Source organism: Dermacentor albipictus, chromosome 1 (assembly GCF_038994185.2).
Source record: "Dermacentor albipictus isolate Rhodes 1998 colony chromosome 1, USDA_Dalb.pri_finalv2, whole genome shotgun sequence".
In the NCBI taxonomy this organism is placed as follows: domain Eukaryota; kingdom Metazoa; phylum Arthropoda; class Arachnida; order Ixodida; family Ixodidae; genus Dermacentor; species Dermacentor albipictus.
Genome location: NC_091821.1, coordinates 147,839,114 through 147,860,248, shown reverse-complemented (window position 1 = coordinate 147,860,248; position 21,135 = coordinate 147,839,114). Strand labels below are relative to the sequence as shown.

Here is a 21,135-nt window from a genome sequence, read left to right as displayed (position 1 = left end):
GCGCGCGTTGCCTGCCGGCCTCGACGGACCGGCGAGCGTCGACACCGGAGCGGCTCTCCCCGCGCAGTCAGCTGACCGGTGACCTCAATGTCGTTAGCTTGGCGCTCGCGATAGCGAAATGAAGACGCATTCGCGGTGGCGCACCCCCACTCTTTGCAAAAGCGGGGACAACGGCGGCTCGCCGGTTTTGATCGCTCAGCATCTGATCGCCGCCCACCCCGCCTTCTCTGGGGCTTCCTTGGCGTTTCTTGCACGCGTCACAAACTACTGGTTGCAGACACGGTGTCCTCGAACTCGCCCCCCCTCCCTTTCGCCAGTTTGCCGAACAATGCTAGGAGACGACCGCGCCGATCCTTATTACGCTGTGCTCGTGCGTGTGCCCGTCGCTGCTCCCAAGGCCACCGGCAAGCCATTTGCATAGCCGCCGCCGATATCAATCACTGCATCAGCGCTCGAACGTTGCCGCGTCTGATTTACTGACAGACTTCCAAGGATGACTTCCTTGCTCTGCACACAGTCGAGACGCCGGTGTATTAGTGTTGTTACTGTTATCTGCGACCTTCGTACAGTTTTATGGGGCCTTTAAGTGTTGGTTGGTGGAACAAGACTGATAAATCCAGCACCTCCCTGATCATAGCTCCACCCAAAAGCAACAGATTTCTCAAGCACCTCCTATACTCATGATAACTTGTCATTATGCCTTAAACGCGTTATCTTTTTTTATTCGTGGTAATGCTGTTAAAATGAGCTTATTCTTTTCTGCCTCTGTATTTTTGTCGGATATAACGGGAAATATAGCTGGCTGCTTCGGTAAAGTTACAATAGAAGCACTGGGGATAAATCGATGGGTTCACCTGTTTTATCCTGCGATTGTGGTGCTTGCTTCTATTATTATTATTATTATTATTATTATTATTATTATTATTATTATTATTATTATTATTATTATTAGTAGTAGTAGTAGTAGTAGTAGTAGTAGTAGTAGTAGTAGTAGTAGTAGTAGTAGTAGTAGTAGTAATAGTAGTAATAGTAGTAGTAGTAGTAGTAGTAGTAGTAGTAGTAGTAGTAGTAATCGCTTACTGTGTAGTTCCATCTTCTCGTATTTATTTGAAATGTACGAAAAGAGGTGGGGGTTTTCATGATGAACTTTACTTGGAAAGATAAAAATAAAGCTTTGTGTTACTGAAAGATAGGAATAAAGGCGATATTCAACTCAGAATCAAATTATTCAGTAAGCTGCCTATCCAGTAATAAGGCCAATACCAACCTTCGACACTAAGCAAAGGACAGTCTATCAATTTTTACCAAATTTCGTCACGCGACTCCCACGTTTAGTAGATGTATTAGGTACGCTGTAAAAATTTCTTTCAGTCATGTTATCTACCGACCAGTTAAGGACTGCTTTAGGAACAACTTCTACCAGCAAATTAAGTGCCGCGCACTTCCACAGATATACTGGCACGAAACAAAACGTTGTGCGCGTGAGCTCAGGGCAAGGGTCTGCACCCCAGCATACGAGTTTGTTCGGGGACCTATTTCCATCCTGACTGGTTGAATAAATAAAGGTAAGAAATAACCTTGACATATCAACAGCGATACTGCAGTGAATATGTCGGGAAGTGATAAACTTTGGAGCTACTTTGAACAAAAAAGAACAAATGAAAAAGCAAATGAATGTGGTACGTATGTGCACTTGCCCATCTTGGATTCTGTGATTCACAGGCTGGAATCAAATAGCTCAGGACATATGGAGAAGATATTTATATGACGGTATCTGGGACGTTCCATCATTTCGAAGCAAAACTGCTAGCGCTACTGTCTAAACACTCAAGTGTTAACTTGCACATCTCTCGTGTCATCTCATAACATCCCCCGTCGCCATCAACCGGCCTATGGTTGTCTCACTCAAAAAACTGACATGTCGATAACATACTTTTAACGGTTGCATCTGTTTTCCATGTGATCATTACGCGTAAGCAAATTATGTTCGCTGTAAAGTGTTGCAGCTAAACAGCTAAACGAGAACAGAACAAAGGTTAGGTGAGCAATTTTCGAATTACTAACAGGAAAAAGTAGACAGTAATAACTCAGTCGAATCATGCATAATTAATGTGTGCACGTCATATCATATGGGGAGCTATCGTGGTTTTCGTGACGTTGCGTGACAGACAGGTGAAGTGGGGGTGGTCCAAAAAAGTTTTTGACTTATTGCGGAGGATTGATTGCAGAATGGGAATAGAAAATTTTGGAATAGCTTTACGTTATAGCGCCCTATGTTTCCTACGTCTAATATAAACTACGTGACAGGTAAGCTTTATTTTCGCACTCGGAGGCATACCTTCTAAAATTTCAGTTGGCATGGAGTTATCCGTTCTCATGAGCGAAAAATAGGGTAGAACCGCCACCATGCCGTCGAAAACAAACAGATCTTATCTCAGTGGCTAACTTTCGGCGTCACTGATAACAGCAGTGCCGTCAAATCTTCGTGCTCCACCAGCAGGACTTCAAGGACAGTGCCTTGCAGTATGTAGGCACCGTATTCAACCGCTTTTTACTGCTGCACTGTCTCTATCACTGCAAGGCAAATTTGCTGCGCTGTTGGCTTCATGAATCCTTACGAATTTTCCTCATGTTTTCTTTTTTTGCAACGGCTGATAAGTGGCTTCGAACCTACTTCGCCACAGTCTTTTTATGACAGAAGGCTCTTCGCGCGATCCCAGGCAGTTTACACGAAGGACATGTTTGCGTAACGAAAGTTATCGGCACTCCCGCCCCGTGCATCATGGGTGCTGAACGCCACTAGAAATAATTTGTTTATTATAAAAATATGGCCCGCGCGGCCGCATTGGTTAAGGTTATGAGCGTTCACGTACGTGCGCGTGATAACTGCATGTCTCTTTGGCTTTTTTTTCATTGTTTGTGAGTCAGCAGAGACAACGCGCAAAGTTTTCCTATAGCACTTTCCTCTGGGCCCCTCCAACATACACTGCTACTCTCGTGACTGCGCCAACGGGTTCCTCCTTTCAAAAACCAGAACAAGAACGAGTGCGATTGTTATTCCTCGTGAAGATCCGCTGCTCTGCGTTAATGCTAACCCATCGCCGCGCCGCAAACATGCGGTTCAGTCCAGTCCTCACTCGCGGGCCTTCCACGATTCTTTCTTTTTCAGATTTCTCGCGCGTATATATTCCTTTCTTACTATTTACCAATTCCCTATGTGCACATGTGCTCGGATATTATATTTCATAGTAGAACCGATTAGTTCTAGCCCGTACTACGAACATGCACTAGTTCCCTGATGTGCTAACATAATCCAGCGTGTCTCAGCATTGCAGAAAAGGCACATTTGCCACCGAAGTTCTGTAGAAGTTCCGAAGTTTTATGATCTCGAGTAGCAGAGCGAGTGAGGGTGGGGGGGAGGGGAAAAGACTAGGGGTGCTGCGCCACCGGTGTTAACGATTTCGCAGGACACAGGAGTGGCTTCCGCTGTGCTATGTGGAGTTTCAATGAGCCATGAAACATGAAAAGTGCGTGCGTACGTGCGTGCGTGAGTGCGCACGGGCCCAGGTGCACGTCGTAGTCTACGTGCTACCGCTCCGGAGTAAGGCTAATCAATTTCGCGGTGCTGTGAACAACCCATGTAATGAACTTATAAGTGACCTAGCGCCGGCACATCTGGGTACCTGTACAGGTACCCAAATGTGGCCCCAAGCGCTAAGTCGCTTACATATCCATTACTGAGGTTGTTTCGTTGAAAGGGTACAAGACACATGCATCGAGGTTTCGAACTCTCGACAATTTCCACAGAAATAACAGAACCACCGAAACTTTCCACTAAAAGAAGGACCAAGTTTCCATCCAATAAAAACGAACACATTCGTTGTCAGTGGTATACAGTGGGGAAGAAATATCTGAAATAGGGGCACTCGGTGTTACGCGCTATGAACGCTATGAAAAATGAGTTCAGTCTTCCCTCGCTTGCCTCTTTATCGGAAATTCTCTTGATTTTCTTGACATCGGCAATTTTCTTTGTTTCATCCAGTTTGCCATAACGTACTAGTCCTACTTAATGCCCTTGTAACGGCCCCCACATACATTTCTTCTCGAGTTGACCATTCTTGTAAAGTAGGAATCGTGTGATGCGCAACAAAAATAATTTCTTCTCAAAGGACTGGAACCACCTTTCTGGAGACATTGAAATCATCCCAGACCACAATCACTTTTGTTCACTTTTAATGTTGTATGCGAAAAAGTGCAGTAAGCATGACTTTTACGTAACCCCAATGTTTTCGTTTCTCTGCGCCATGTGCGCTATTATTATTATTATTATTATTATTATTATTATTATTATTTGTTTTGAACACATATACACAGTTTACAGGAAAATGAAAGTGACGAGCAGGCTGGCAACTGCCACCGGAAGGGGCACAACGCCTGCATGCACTTCTGAAGGGAGGCGACAGCAACACAGAAATGGAAGATAGGAAGGAGGGGAAGAGAGAGGAAAGAAGGAGCAATCAACTCGCCCTAAAAAGGCACTGTTGTTCCGCTTACTTTCTTAGCAAAGCGCTCTTTCATGCATTGGAGCACAAAAGTAATTGGAACGACCATGTATTTCGTCCAACACTTTGGGAAATAATGTCTCGAAACTGGTGTCGTCCCGGAGACTCACTTTAAGTGGATACGTCTCGCAAACTCACCGGCTACAATTCGAAAATTGCAACATATGCCATAAGGTAATTAATTGAAAAGTTAATTAGTAAATCTTTCTCAACTATTTGAATATGTGTTTCGGTTTCTCGTGCTAGTAATGTACGCCACTTGGAATAATACAGCTCCAGGACAAGAATTATTCCATCTGCCACAGGCGACCTTTAAAAATTCCGGAAAACTTAAAAACGACCACCCCGTGTATTGTCCTTCTGTGAATAGAACCGAATGCTGCGTTCACTCTCTCCCTGTTTTTTTTTTTTCGTATTCCTCCATTCGCTCGCTTACTTCTCGTGTAAGGTAGCAAACCGGACGCTCGTCGGGTTGAGATCTCCGCCTTTCCTTTTTTTATTTGTCCCTGTCTCTCTCTAGCTCTTACAGCATTGATCCATGAATTGTCCACGGGAAAGGAGATCACAAGAAAAATGCGATAGGAGCTCAATGGCACGCGCTCCGTCGGAGCGGCGCTATAAGAAAGAAAAAGGGGAAAACCTGCCATAAATCCATGACATGCGCAGTGTAGTGTGCATCAAAGAAGTACGCGCACGTACACATAGAGAACGGCCAAACGCGCTGGCAAACACTTTGTGCGCTCGTTTTCATTGCCAAAAGCGACAGTATTGCTGCGGCCGTTACCGACGTTCTGCCACCTTTTGTGCAGCTTGTCAGGATGTTTGGCAGCACGAATATTGACCGACACGTTGGCCCGTTGTTGCAGAAAAAGCTTCATTGACGCAGTGACCATGCTTGCCCAGCGCGAATAGGCTATAGGGGCAAATATCAATCAATGTTAGGAATGGCAGCCTTTCCTTCCTTTCCTCTTGAATTAAACTGATGTCTGAAATAAATAGCGACACGGCCAAATTAAACCAGGGCTCGTCTTATGCAATGATTCTTTTCATTTTACAGCGAAGCTGTATACCTCTACCTTCCAAGGAAATTTTCGTGTCGTTGTAAGCAAAAAGACAAAAAAATACTCCCCGTACGTGGGCCGATAACGAAGATGGTGCAATGCCGGGCCGACCCGCGGCGGAGGTGAAGCAGGCGTTAAGCGCTCCCCATACGTGGGCCAGTCCCGAAGATTGTGCAATACCGGCCCGACCCGCGGCGGGGGTCCGTGCGGATGTAGATGATTACTTTCGTGCTCGCGCCGCATGTGGACGAGACGAAAGATTCGTAACCGGACAGTCTGAGTGGAGTTGATGTATTTGGTTGGCAAATGACCAGTATGGGAAAGTGATTTGTAAATATGAATTGGCGAAAGTCTGCTATACGGTGCCTTAGACCCCTGGCATTGGACTGAAATATCGACGCACTTTTAACTTCAGTGCAGAAGGGGACTATTGGTCGAGCCATGATGCTTAAAAGATGCTAGCAAGCACTGGATTTACTGCATCCAGTATTTGCAGAGCACTTCCGAGCTGCTGGTGTTTGCAGCTTGTTCAGTATGATGCGCATTGTATTAATTAGCGATTGCAGCATATCAGCCACCTGCCTGGCTTGGTCGCACAAATCACCGACAGTAGACGTCGGGGGTTGTCCTGCAAAAGTTTGCTGTGATTCTGTTGGTGAATGCTGTCGTTTCGGCAGAGCCGGCCAAGATTGTGCAGATGTGGTCTTCTCAGTGGCCTTGTTCTTCGCGTTCTTTTCCACACTGTCTGGTCTGGGTGGTGGCGGAGGAGGTGCTGTTGCAGGAAGTGGCATGCACGTCGCAGAGGCAACAGCCTTCCTTGAGGAGCGCCGGTGACGGGAACGTCGCTTCCTGATTTTATCAGCGGCTTCGCGATGAGATGAATGATGTTTCGCCATCTCTTTCAAGATCGCCATTTCCTTCTTAATATGTGGGCATTTCTTCGATGAAGCTTCATGGGACCCTCTGCACTTTGAACACTTTGTTACAGTCGCGCCACATTTATCTGCGGTGTGGGGCTTGGCGCAGCGGGGGCATGCTGCCTGATTTTTGCAGACGCTGCTCACGTGTCCCAGTTTCATTCATTTGCGGCACTAAAGAGGTTTTGCAATGAAAGGCCGCACTCCATGTCTGAAGTGCCCCACCTTAACATCAACAATAACTTCATCATTGGCTGGCTTAATAAGAATCGGCAAGTCATTATTAAGGATGGCGACGTCTATGTCGTAGATAACGCCGGTGACTACGTCAGAACCCAGAGGGATGTAGAGAGAGAGAGAAAGCAAGGGTAGGGAAGGCAGGGAGGTCAACCAGAACAGCATACGGTTTGCTACCCTACACTGGGGGTGGGGGAAAGGGGAATAGAAAAAGTAAGAAAGGGAGAGAGTCAGCACTGAGTACATGTGGGAGGGACACCTTACACAATGACACTATAAGCGGTCTCTTAAGCCCGTGCACTTTAAGTACCGCACTAGTGCACGAATCGCTTTTCGAGCCAGTGACGGTTGTGGCCACGGTCCGAGTATCTTTGACTCGGTGAATGGTCTCGAGTCTAGTCTGTGTAAAGTTGCCCGCAGAGGGAGGCGGTGGACATCGTAGCGAGGGCAGGTACACAATACGTGCTCGATGGACTCCTCGCACCCGCAGGAGTCGCACATCGGGCTCTCGGCCATTCCCATACGGTAGGAGTATGCGTTCGTGAACGCCACTCCCAACCACAAGCGACACAACAAGGTTGCTTCGCCGCGGGAAAGGCTAGGTGGCAGTTGTAGCCGTAGCGTGGGGTCCAGTTGACGTAATCTGCAATTGAAGCCACTTGATGTCCAGAGATCTTGGGACTTCTTGCGCGCAAGTAGGCGAAGTTCTCTGGCAGCGTCCGACCTCGCCAAAGGTGTTGAACGCGTCTTTGTATCTTCGTGGGCACACCGGGCAGCCTTGTCAGCTAGGTTGTTGCCGACGATGCCACAGTGAGCAGGAATCCACTGAAATACAATGTGGTGTCCTCTTTCCAGAGCATGGTGGTGCAGTTCCCTGATTTCAGATGTCATTTGCTCGTAAGTTATGTGACGTAACGCGGACTTGATGCTATGAAGGGCTGCCTTGGAGTCACAAAATACGACCCACTTCTCTGTTGGCTCTTCGGTGATGTACATCATAGCGGCTTGGAGAGCTGCAAGTTCTGCCGATGTAGATGTAGTCGTGTGCGACAGTTTGAATTTAACTGTAACGTTCTTGGCTGGAACGACGAATGCGGCAGTTGAGCTGGTAGGTGAGGTTGAACCATCGGTATATATGTGTATGCGGTCATGATACGTCTGGTGCAGTAATAGGAGTGTAAGTTGCTTCAGAGCCGGCGATGGATGATTGGACTTTTTTGTAATTCCAGGAATATCAAAATTCACTTGAGGCTGTCGCAGGCACCACAGGGGGGAGGAAGGCTTCGCCGCCGGTGTAAAACTTGCTGGTATGTACTCTTGATGAGTGTTAATCATTCGTGAAAAGGTCGCTTGAGGTCTCTCGGCTGGTAGGGAGGCCAAATGGTGGTCGGGGATCCTTGACAGATGGCGAATGTGCGCTCTGAGAGAGTCGACAGCTACATGTGTCTGGATTGTATGGTCTCCTGCGATGGCAATTGTTGCTGCTGTTGACGTGCACCGAGGCAGCCCCAAACACGTGCGTAGGGCTTGACCTTGTATGCTCTCCAAGGTGCGAAAGTTCGTCTTGCATGCATTGGACAACACTGGTAGGCTGTAACGTAGGAGTCCGAGAAACAGAACCCTGTACAGCTGCAACATAGAATGGACTGGTGTACCCCAGTTTTTCCCGCATAGAAATTTGAAGACTTGAGCAATGGCGACAAGCTTCTTCTTCAGATAGACGCAGTGAGGGCTCCACGAGAGGTTGCGGTCAATGATGACGCCCAGAAACCGATGTGTCTTAACATAGAATACAGCTTGACCATTGATGGTAACAGGATACGATGACATTTGTTTCCGCGTAAAACCAAGTAATGCGCACTTCTCAGTAGACACACTGAGGCCTTGTTCTCGGAGATAAGAAGCCGTCATGGTTGCCGCCCGCTGAAGCCTGGCTCTTAGCTGAGGGCGAGTCACCGCAGAGGCCCAGATGCAAATGTCGTCGGCGTATATTGAGACATGTACTGTCTGCGGTAGGTAATCCGCTAGTCCTACCAGGACGAGGTTGAACAAAATAGGGCTCAACACTCCACCTTGCGGCACACCACGGCAGATGTAATGGTCTGAAGTTGGGCCGTCTTCGGTCTGTAAGAAAAAACGCCTTTCAGTCAAATAGTCTTGAATCCATTGATACATCCGGCCACCAACTCCAACAGCCTCAAGTGAGTTTAGTATGGCCTCATGGGTGACGTTATCATAGGCTCCTTTTATATCCAGAAAAAGTGCCGCAGACAGGCGCTTGAGGCTTTTTTTTATTTTGGACCCATGTTACGATGTCACTGACGTTGTCTATGGACGTGCGACCCCGACGGAAGCCTGTCATGGCGTTCGGATAGATGTTGAATCGTTCTAGGTACCATTCCAATCGGGCAAGAATCATTCTTTCCATCACTTTGCCGACGCAGCTCGAAAGCGCAATCGGACGATATGATGAGATCTCAAGCGGTGACTTTCCAGGTTTCAGAATGGGGATCGAGCGGCTCGATTTCCATTGTTTAGGAACGGCGCCGTTCTGCCAAGACTCATTGTAGTAGTTGAGAAGCTCATCACGTGCCTCATGTCCGAGGTGGCATAGGGCAGCATACGTGATGCCATCAGGTCCTGGTGACGAAGAACGCCTGCAAGTCGCCAACGCAGCATCGAGCTCTTCGAGTGAAAATAGCACGTTGATTTCTGATACACGTGCCTCAGGGATGTCATTCAATGCTGCGTCAGTAATGATGGCCACGGACCCAGCAATCCGTGCGCAGAACTCTTCAGCCAATTGAAGTTCCGAGCAAAGTTGGTAGAGGGCCAGAGCAGCGAAGGGCTTCCTTTGATGCGGAGATGAGCGAAGACCCCTAACAGTTCTCCATATGTGCGAGAGCGATTTTCGGGGACCAGAGGGATGTAAAAGCGCACACTAATGCCATCGAGGTCCGTTATGCTGCGTAGAGTGGTCATAGCAGCCGCATGCTGGACAACGACGGCCAGTAGATTTCTTCGGGCATTCACTCGAATGTCCGATATTTCAGTTGGCACCAGGGCTTCCGGTGACATCGACACAGATTGCCTGTTAAGTACCTTCATGTTAACGGTGGGAAGCAGGGACACAAATATGATCGTACTCGCGTCCGGCCTTTGCGTGTGTCTTACTGTTTGCGTGCTTGACGATCAGGACGTCCTGGTGTTCCTTCGATTCGCTCTGCGGCTCTGCACAAGCTGGAAGTCGTCATCGGAAGTGTCCTCTCTGCTGAGAGAGTAAACATGGGTGTCCGCACTGTTGCTGTCGCTCTTCTGACCAATCCGATCCCTGGAGGTGGCCGCCGCTGACGCCGCCGTCGCCGGCAGACGTACGTGGTCACCCACTTCCATCACGACCGAGCAGGGAGCGAGGACCAGTGGATGAACTTTGGCTTTCAGAGAAATAAACAGGTCCTAGAAAAAACCGCGCTGTTTCAAGAAACACTTCGTCGTCGTCCATTCTGGATATAGTAACCTGTGTGGAACACGAGCTATCGTCAAGTTTCGACGTGCACGATGTGTTGCACAATGGATATAGTAACCTGTGTGGAACACGAAAGTGCATGTGGAAACTTGACGATAGCAGTATTCCTAGGCATCAAGAGGGCATTTGACACAGTCAGTCACGTCCGTGTTCTGCTAAGCATCTTAGAACTCAGAATGTCTGGCAGATTCTTGCGATAGAGCTCTGCATTTTTATCAGGTCGCAAAATATTTGTTCAGACGGGTGAAGGAAAGAGTGCTGAACGTGGTTGGTAAATAGGGAGTACCACAGGGAAGCGTACTCAGCCCTATTCTTTTTTTTTCATGGAGGCGGCTCTCAAAAGTTCAGAGTTGGCAGACCAACTCTGGGCCGTCCGGCAAGCCAAAGATGCCGCCCGAGTCCAAGGACTTGGAGCCGCCACCTGAGGCCACCACAACGAAATTGCCGGCCATTCATTAATAAAGTTTCTTCTCTCTCTCTCTCTCATTGTGTCATCTCTGATTTAACAAGCAGACTGCCATCACAGCTAACAGTTGCACTGTATGCAGGTGATGTGTGTATTTGGACGTCCGGGTGTAATGTTCAATTACTTCAGGTGGCATTGCGAGACGGCTTAAATATCGTTAACCAAGTTTTGAGAGAGAGAGAGAGAGAAAGTGAGCAATGGTTCTATCACACGCAAAGTCTGTTGTATTGTCTTTCATTCAGAAGCAGTTATTAATGTCACTCTTAATCTGGGAGGACGCCCTCTAATGATTGTCACACAACCTTTATTTCTTGGTATAATACTTGATAGGAAGATATTCTGTGCACCCCACAAGAAAAAACTCGAAAATGAGGTCAATGCCATAGTGACTACTTCGCAGACTTGCAGGCGCATCATGGGGCGGATCAGTATCGTCCATGCTGACTGTTTACAATGCATTAATACGAGAAAAAAATTGCGTATTCCGCGTTCACCTTACACGGACTTTTCCACACGTCAGAAGAACGACTCCAAAGTCTTTTTATCTAGAGGACTATGCATAGGTCTAGGAGTTCCACGAGCAACTTCTAGCTGTTTTGTAATAGCTGAGGCTCGCCACTCACCGTTTTCAGTTATGAGAACTACAGAAACATGCCGACATTATTTTCGTCTTCAAACACAGCATAAAAGCCACTCATTGGCTCTAGGCATAATGAAACGAGATAGAAGTTATGTTCATAAAGAAATTCAAGAAAATCTTCACATATTGCCAAGAAATGAATTTTGGAACTCAGATGTAGAATATCTTCCATGGCTGCTTACACTTCCAAAAGTCGAATTGTCAGTAGATGGGACAATCAGAAAAAAATACATGTTCATTCATGCTGCTCAACGACAAGGGCTTTACCAGATACACAGAATACGGGATACAGACACGTCTATACAGATGGCTTCAGAACAGCAACCTCTTCAACTTCAACATTCATTATACCACACCTCAACAAACAAGAATCATTTCAGTTATCTCATGCGACTTCGTTTACAACGGCTGATCTATTCGCAATCCTATGTGCGATAAAATTTATAACGTCAGTAAGAGATGCGCAAAAATTGGTAATTTTCATCGATTCACAGGTGTCTCTAACATCACTCTGCAGCACAAAGGGAAAAACAATCAGTGATAGTATAATATACGAAACACTTAGAGACCTCACGAAGGCTAGCCAAGCAAAGCGAAAATTGCACTTCAGTGGATACCAGGGCATTGTAACGCTCCTGGCAACACAGCAGCCGATGAAGCAGCACGACAAGCACACCTCAAAGATGATGTGGTCCTGCTCCCAATATTAAAGAATGAATTGCGTTGCATTATAAGGGTGACGTCTTTCAAAATCTGTAGAAGTACGTGATTTGACCAGAATTCTAAGAGCTCGGATTTGTATAATATTGATCCATTTATTGAATTCAAATATTTATTGTCATTAAACAGAAATACGCAAACCCTTATTCATCGAGTAAGGCTAGGCACTGTCTACACAAAACATTTCTTACACACAATTGGCCGTGCGCAAACCCCCGAATGTGATTGTGGATTTGTAGACGAAAATATACATCACCTCCTCCTAGATTGCCCACATCACGACACACCAATACGCCGACTTAGATCAACTCTAATTACATTAGGCCGCAGACCTTTCAGTTTAAACAAACTTTTGGGCCCTTGGCCAACAACGTCCTTGCAGAAGAGCGCTTTAAAAGCATTAAAAACTTTTCTCGAAGACAGCGGCATTGTTGGCCGCTATTAGCACTTTAATTTTCCTGCATTTCAATGTCGCTGTATATATGTATATGTTTGTGGATTATGTTAGGCACACTTCATTCATAAATTGAACCTGCTAACACCATTTCAGTTTAGCGTCTGCAAAGGCAAATCAACTGAGTCTGCATTGCTCGAGCAAAAAGAATATATAATAACACAGCTAGAAAACAAAGCTATTGTCATTGGTATGTTTGTGGACTTTTCAAGGGCTTTTGACCTCGTGGACCATGAAATACTGCTTAATAAATTACAGCACTATGGTATCCGAGGGAAAGCACTATCATTATTGAACTCTTATCTATCATTTAGGCAACAAGTGGTATTAATTAATGGTATGCAGTCTGAACCAAAACCTCTCATGTGCGGTGTCCCTCAAGGAAGTACGCTTGGACCTTTACACTTCAACATTTATATAAATGATATAATACATATTAACCATGATGCAAAGTTTGTCATCTATGCGGATGATACAAGTCTGTTTTTTGCCGGTAATAATATTTCCGAACTTATTGATCAATGCAACGTTGCAATGAAAGCCCTCGAGGATTGGTCCATTGCTAATTCATTGAAGATAAACGAGGGTAAGACTAAGGAAGTCATTTTCAAACCAAAAAATAAACTTATCCCACCGCATGAAGATATTATTTTGAATTCACGTCCTGTAGAAATAGCAGAGCAGTTCAAATGCCAAGGGGTTATATTTCCTCCAATATGTCATGGGATGATCACGTTAATTATGTCTCAAACAAAATAGCTCAAATCACTGGCGTTATAGGTCGTTTAAGAAACATCCTACCTACACAAACTAAAATGCTGATTTACAACTCAATCTTCAACTCGCATTTGAATTACTGCCACTTAGTTTGGGGTACTACAACCTTCACTAACCTTGAACGCATTCACCTAATCCAAAAAAGGTATCTCCGACATGTGTATAATACGTCATACCGACATCCAAGTGCAGCCTTATATAGTCACTCTAGAGTAATTGAAGTACATAATCTCTATAAATATCGTCTCAGTGTCATCTTTAAATCGGAAATTAGGAATAATATAACCAATCTCAGGAAATTAGCAGAACTAAAGAAAAAAACGTTAAGCTATCCAACAAGACATGGAGAGGAATGGATAGTACCGACACCTCGACTTAAACTTGGACAAGAACGCCTTCACTATATTCTTCCATCTCTTCTTAATGGTTATAGTCTCATTAATTTCGATTTGTTTTCTTGTTCACGCGAGGAGCTTCATATCATGTATTTAAATAACATGGCTTGAGTTTACTTGTGTGCACGTATTGCTGTTTCGTGTATACTTTAGTGATTACTCGATATACTTATCTGTTTGTTTGCTTTTTGTACGAGTTCCAGTACTGCCTCCCTGCTGAACTTTAGGTTTGTAGACTTGTCAAGCTGCCCCGGTGTAGCTTTTCTTCAACAACCCCTCCATCTGTATTGTAAGATGGGAAAATAAAATTGAAATTGAAATTGAAAATTGAAATTGACTGTTCTGCTGTGATTATATGTGCTAATGCATTTACACGATGTATGCACCACCCACCGACTACAGACTGTGTCATTATTCGACAGTATCATGTTTATTTTTGAGACTTTCTTCTACAGAAGTGCGGACTCACTTAACTTGTATATTGTATGTATCATGTATTTCTTACGTCATAGTGTTACTGTGAAAACGGTGCTTGACAAGTTCTGGTGCTTTTATGAAAAGGTTATTTGATATGTAATCTTGAATCCTACATGTTGTAGGCTAGACCCATTCAAGAGCTAAGGAGTAGCCGACGCCTTAAATCTTTCGTCAACATATCCTTATATCACATCAATAAAAAAAAGTGCAAGTGGTGCAAGTAGCGCACCACAGGAGCCAGTTTTGTGTAAGACATACCACGTAATAATCCTTCATACTAAAGTAGACTGACACCAGCTAGTCTCACGAGTTAAGATCCACTGATTACAGATTTACCGGACACATATCCAACTCGTTACTTTTGTTCAAGACTGACCTTCTACTACCTGAAAGCTAATTTTGCATGCACGTTGTTTGGGTTTTCCTTCTAATGGTCCTCGGCATTCTGCGCCATTGTGAGGATTAATGTTATGAGCTTCTACGAAGCGGAGCGTTGCAGTTAAAATGGTGGCGAACGTTCGCGATGCAGTAAGTTTATTTTTTCTCCCTTCTCTCTCTCTTTTTTAAATACAGCTTTGCACGAAAGCCTCCTGCATTAAAGATGATTTCGCAAAGTGGGAGGAAAATCTCATTCAACCGACTAGGTCATGTTTCTTGCTATACTGATGTTGCAATGCGCCGCATGCCGTGGGAAACACACACGTGCGCACATGCATATATATATATTACCCGAGCACCTGTAGCAGAAATACGCACTGGTCTTCCCCCCCCCCCCACGCTTTTATCCCATGGGATGTCAGTCCTTGCGGAGAAGATAAAAAAAAGATGCGTGAGTGATCGACGGAACAACTCCTCGGCCGTTGTATGGAGGACGATAGACATACATTCTCTGCCGTGGTTGCTCTAGCTATCACGCTCGAAATAGTGCTTCTGATGGCACCGCAGAGGCCGCAGTTCTTTTCATTCGTGCCCTCGAATATGTTGGCGTTCGCCGAGGGCGTAGGTAGATGCAAGTACACGTATGCGCCGTGAATTCCTGCGTCTTACTCATGTGCGCCTGCAATAAATCTCACGAAGTAGAGAGCCGCTTGACGCTCGTTCCCGTCTAAGCCATGCTATTGATATTTTCTTGTTGCTCATATATGTCATATTAATAATATTTCATATGATCACATTATCCTGTTTCAGCAAAATGATAGCTGGAAAATGTACGTGCCGTTATCAGGCGTAGTGGGTAAACCTTAAGTTTTCAGATTTTTGCCATGGTTGTAAAAAATATACATTTATGCAAGAAAAGTTACCAGACAACACTGCAACAAGAAAAGCGGCCTAGCAAACCCAAGAACAGTATCCGTGAATATTGAAGAGAAGAAATGCAGCATGACTGAAACTACATACGCTATTTAAGCAAAAAAAAACGAAAGAAAAACTGGACCCTGTGGTCTTATTATAAAACGTTTCACATAACTACGCTGTCATGTTATTTTTTTCAACAGCAGTTTGCCTGCGTATACTATTTCTTTAATTGAATGTGCATGTACCAGACGTTCACATCATGTGCAATGCCGGCTACTACTTTTAGCTTAGCCAACCAATACGTAGTAAAGGTAGGCCGTCCCAAGAAATAATACTAATCATACTCTAAACAAATAATAATGGTAAATGTCCTAGAAGGGTTGGCTCGAAGGCCTATGTATGGAATCGCGGCAAATAGGAGGGATAAACAGTATATAAATATCGGAACACGGGGGCTCTCACATACTTCGCAGAATGTTCAAACAAGCAGCGTGTGGGAACGAAATGTTTTTCGTTCTGATTTTAATTTCCTTCCACTGAAAAAAGAAAGTTCCCTTGCGGTTCTGCTCCGTAACGAAAAAAAAAATAACAGAATAGCCGCTCTTGGTTGCATGCAAAAACTTTCAAAACAAAGTAACATTCGACGTACCGTGAGTGCGCCGCCGTGGTACTGCGCTTGGCATAGTTGACTGTTGTGCGATAGAGAGGACACCAGAAGATAGAGAAATATACCGCCTAGACACGGTATTTAATTACAGTATTTATTTCGCTCATTAAGTTGAATTACCTATTCTGAGATCGTGCTCAGTGGCTGGAGTCAGGGCTCTGAGCATGGCCTCAGAAGCAGCACGCCATCGAGTGTACTCGCCGAAATGCGAGACCCCTGTTCCGATAAAAACGAACTCAAAGGAACGGTAAAACTTCGGTAACAAAGCTTGGTACCCGTAGAAAATGAAACGATAAGCTCTTCAGCGGTGCACGCTTTGCTACGACGCCGATCTGCTAGTGCACCGAACGGCAGGCTTAGATGAGCAGAGCGTTCGTCCGGCTATCACTCGCACTATTGCTGCCTGAGATATACGCGCTGATTCTGACGTTGCTTGACGTTTGGGATCGCCGACTTTCTCCTTGAACCGAAACCAGATAAAAAATATTTCGATTTACCTTCGAAACAAAATAATAAATACCACTCCGGGGAAAAATATCGTTTTTTTGTTTGTTTGTTTTTCGTTTCCGTTTCCGTTCCGTTCCGACGCACTGCAAACAAGTACATTGTGCATCACAGCATATACAACATTCACGTCAAGTGCAGTCGGTTTGTTTTCAAAAATACATAAAATTGGAACGCAGTCACCGGCAGTTCACATCCAGACGAAGTAAGCACAGTGTATAATGAGGTATGTACAGGTAGCGTGCGGCAACTAAAAGGAGCGCCACGAACCGCGGCGACCAGGCTCCGTCAGACGCGCCGGCGTTACCTGCAGTTGTGTAGTCTTCCGCAGCCCGCCATACGCATTTTCGTGTGCTCCTACGCGCGCGTTCGCTATCGTCAGTAGCCGTAAGAAAAGACATATTTGGCAACGTGTGCCAAAGTAGGGCTTTTCTTTCCTCGTCAAAAAATAAATCGCATCGGCTGGTTACAAGGGAACGCACAAAAACTTGAAAATATTGTGTGCAGGTTCACTGAACTGCTAGCGTCGCACAGGGTTCCAAGAATAACTCTTTGAGGGGCGCATTCGTCTCCTTTTCCTTTTTTTTTCGATAAATGCGTTGGGCAAGCATCTCGCGCTGACAGTGTTAGAAACGAAATAGAAATATGGAGCATCACACACGTAAATGGCGTGCGTGGCAAAGTGAAGGCAAAGTGAAGGTGAAGGGGTAGATTTCGTTATGGCGGCAGCCAGGAGAAGGGAACGTGAGGCAAATTGAACAAAACGCAGTAAGTTGCTGCTCTTGTGGCCTCAAACCGTGGCTCGTCCCCCACGAGAACGACTGACCAATGTGAGACCACGTTGGAGGAGTGCGCCTGCAGGCGCTACGATCCGAGTTCATGTAAACCCCTGTGGACAGGGTCCCTGAGGTATTCTTAATAAATAAATAAATAAATAAATAAATAAATAAATAAATAAATAAATAAATAAATAAATAAATAAATACTCACCTACTTTTCGCCTAATGAGGTGCATGATTAGGGCACGGCACGGAAATATTTTCGAAATTTTCTCTTTCCGAGAAGAGCACACCGCACCGTCGGCTCGTCCTACCATAAATGTAGAAAAATCTTTGCGTACGCAGTGCCTAGATGCAGTCTACGTATCATTATTTATACGGACTAGCTGACCAATAATAGAATGGTAAATTGAACATTCAGATTAATCAGCAATGGCGCAAATGTTTTGGAAACCATATTCAAGCACGAGCAGCTCTGGAAGTTCAGACATATATTCGACGTAAGCTGTTGCGTGGATCGCTTTGCTAAAGAATGGCGGCACGTGCATTGCTGTCAACGAGCACCCTGCATGCTAGTTTATTGACGACTGCATTGCACTGCATGATAAACTGGCTTGATAGCGAAAGAAATGAAATTTCTTCGTGAAGCTCTGCGTTGCGAAGTTGTGCGGTTCGTGTTTAGGCTGCTTAAAAGGATGCGATGACAAGAACAGCCATCGGCAGTGACGCGGTCGCTTGTAGAAATGCACAGCGACTATAAGATGTATTCATTCAACTTAGCATTTAATCACGGAAACACTTTGAGAAGAAAACAGAGCAGCCGTTCAGAACAGTATGGATAACAAGCAAGAACTCTGGTAAAGCGTCTAGAGCCAACTATTCAACAGAGGGAAAAGGTTTTATCTGGTCAACAGACACGAAAGGAGCGCTCCGCTAATGGTCGTCGAGCAGCCTTGATTTCTGGAGGCAGTTTCAAGGTACTGAAGCCCTATAATGGTCACCGGCTGTAGCTTGTCCAAGCTGCTAGGGACGCCGGACTGATCAGGGTTGTGGAAGTAGGGGCAACGGATGGATGCCCTGTAGGCGTTCGCCGTTCGAAGTACAGCCGAGGTGTTGTAGACGCCAGACTGGCCTTGGTTGTGGTAGCGATGACAACGGACAGAGTCCCTGTGGACGTTCAGCGTTCGGAGCTTAGCCGAGGTGCTGGAGACTCCGGACAGACCTGCGTGGTGAAGGAGGTGACAGATGCCCGATATGTGTTCGCCGCTAGTGATCGGCCGATGTGCTGGAGGCATCGGACAGACCTGGGTTGTGTAGGCAGCGGCAGCGGACGCATGCCCTCGCGAGGTTTACCAGCCTGAATTTGACCGAGGTACTGGAGACGCCGGAGTGATCAGGGTAGGGCAGGCGGTGACGACGGACGGATGTCCTGTCGGGGTTCACAGGTCTTTAACAGGCATAGGCGGGCTAGTTGGTGGTCGATATTGGAATGCATCATGTAACCGCGCAAACAACAAAGTACAAAGAAGGAAACACACAGGACAGGCGCGGAACATCCGCACCTATCCTGTGTGTTTCCTTCTTTGTCCTTTGTTGTTTGCGCGGTTACATGATGCATTCCAAAGTTCACAGGTCGGAGCTTGGCTGAATTGCTGAGGATTCCAGACAGGTCTTTGATTGTGGAAGCAGTTTTAGGCTTGTAGCGCAGCTCAGAAGAGCAAGAAAGGAAGGAGGTAGGGGTAATCAAAGGGAACGGAAAACAGAGTGAGCGTGATAACGGATGCATGTCCTGTCAGTGTTCATTGACCAGAGCTTCCCGAAATGCTGGATATGTGGAGGCCGTGGCAACGTACAGATGCCCTGTAAGTGTTCAACCTCATTTGTTTGAGCAAGGTGCTTGAGACACCGGTCAGGTCTGGGTTGGACACCCTGACGGCGTTCGCCAACCATAGGCTATGGAAGGGTCTTGATTTTACGCTTCTATCGAGTCGGAGCCTGTTATGACCTCTGGCTTGGGCACTTCAGTAGCCGCTGCTTCAACTGCGGGCACCAACTTCCCTGACACTTCGCCGACGTCTTTCCTGCTTATCAGCTTCCTTCTAATACCTCTCAAACGAACACCCACGTGCGTATCCGCCGGCTCTTTTTGACCCTGTTACATTCTAGATGCGCAGTTCATGCTGCTTTTGCCATGTCATCATCTATTTCGCCATTTAAAAAATGTCGCAAGGCCGCCTTCGCTGATAATGTGTCCAACAAGTTGGCTTTAACATGCTCTTGCGATCATTCCTAGCGCAAGAAAGTTTTGTGAATACGGGCCCCGAAGCAGATGCCCTATTTCACTGACAAGTGGTCATTATGCAGACAAATAACCGTTTTAATTAAGCAGTTAATTTAAACACTGTCTAAACAACATAGTTCACTAATTCATAACCGCTCCAAATCCTGACCGTGTAAACAGCTGTTTCGAGATCATCGCCACCGAAAACGGGTGGTTAACGAGGCGGGATAGCACCATCGTGAGTGACCGTGTCCACCTGCTGTAGTAAGGGCAATGACAGAGCATGCGTTCGATATTTTCGTCGACACCGCACGCGCCACCACCAGCACTGTCGGCCGTTCTGACGCGACAAGCAAGAGAGAAAGAGTGAGGACCTATAGAAAGTTGTAGTGCTAGTAATGTATTAGTAAAAACTACACCAAATTACAGTCGGTCTAAACAGTTGTTGGCTTCGAGAAAGTACAGAGTCAGAGATGAGTGTTCAGGTGATGCAGACAGGTGTGCCGGAAACCTGGTGTGTTCCCCATGGACCGTGTGGCATCACGTGAGAGCATACAACGCTTTGTTTATGTATTTGTTCTTCAAAACGGGATGGGTTCCAGCAAGCCATCTTCGTGAGCACTCCAAACATCTTCATTTGCATTTTCGTTGCCCATGATGCCGCAGTGGCCCTGCAGCCACTGTAAAGCAAAGTGTCTATTTTGGAGAAGTTGATGATACAGCTCTCTAACTTTGGGGCACTACACTCTAAAAATTTTCACACCCTTATGGGTGTAATGCGGGTGTATTCATCTTTTCACCCTTGTAAACACCCTTGAAACACCCTTTTTTAACGAAAAAGGGTGTTCAACAAGAAAACACCCTTGGAACACCCCAGTCTTTCTAATTGACACCCTAATTATAAGGGAGTAAGTGAACAAGCTTACAGTATATGATGAATGAACATTGCCAGTTAAGGCGTTGATATTGGCTGTACATGAAACGCGCGCTACCTGCGCTTGAATCAGGTAGCTGGAATGATTAGATCGGGGAACCTAGGCAGCAGCGCACTGGCTCCGAACAGTGGTCAAAAATGAAGTTTCCCACGAATGTTGATATTGAACGGATGACACTAACGCGCAGACTTTGCATAGCCTGATATCTGCAAAAGGCTTCATATGATCAATAGCAAAATATTTACAATGCTATCACTGAATACTTAAAGGTGTGCAACCAGTTAGACTGGGAATGGTTAGGAGTGAGGGCTAACGGTAAATAGCTCACCAACTTACGGTTCGTAGATGACATTGGCATACTCAGCAACACTGCAGACTATTTGCAACAAACGTTTGAGGAACATGTCGAAGAAAGTGTAAGTCTGACTGAGAGTTAGTATG

At 45.7% G+C, this 21,135-nt stretch overlaps 1 long non-coding RNA gene across 1 annotated transcript in view; it reads right to left on the bottom strand.

The window, feature by feature from the left end:
• Positions 1 to 17,810, bottom strand: part of LOC135911009 (uncharacterized) — a 158,404-nt gene extending 140,594 nt beyond the window's left edge. Inside the window, exon 1 of the long non-coding RNA XR_010567178.2 lies at positions 17,690 to 17,810. This is a non-coding gene — a long non-coding RNA (uncharacterized lncRNA). The remainder of the gene's footprint in view (positions 1 to 17,689) is intronic.
• Between the last annotated feature and the right edge of the window lie 3,325 nt (positions 17,811 to 21,135).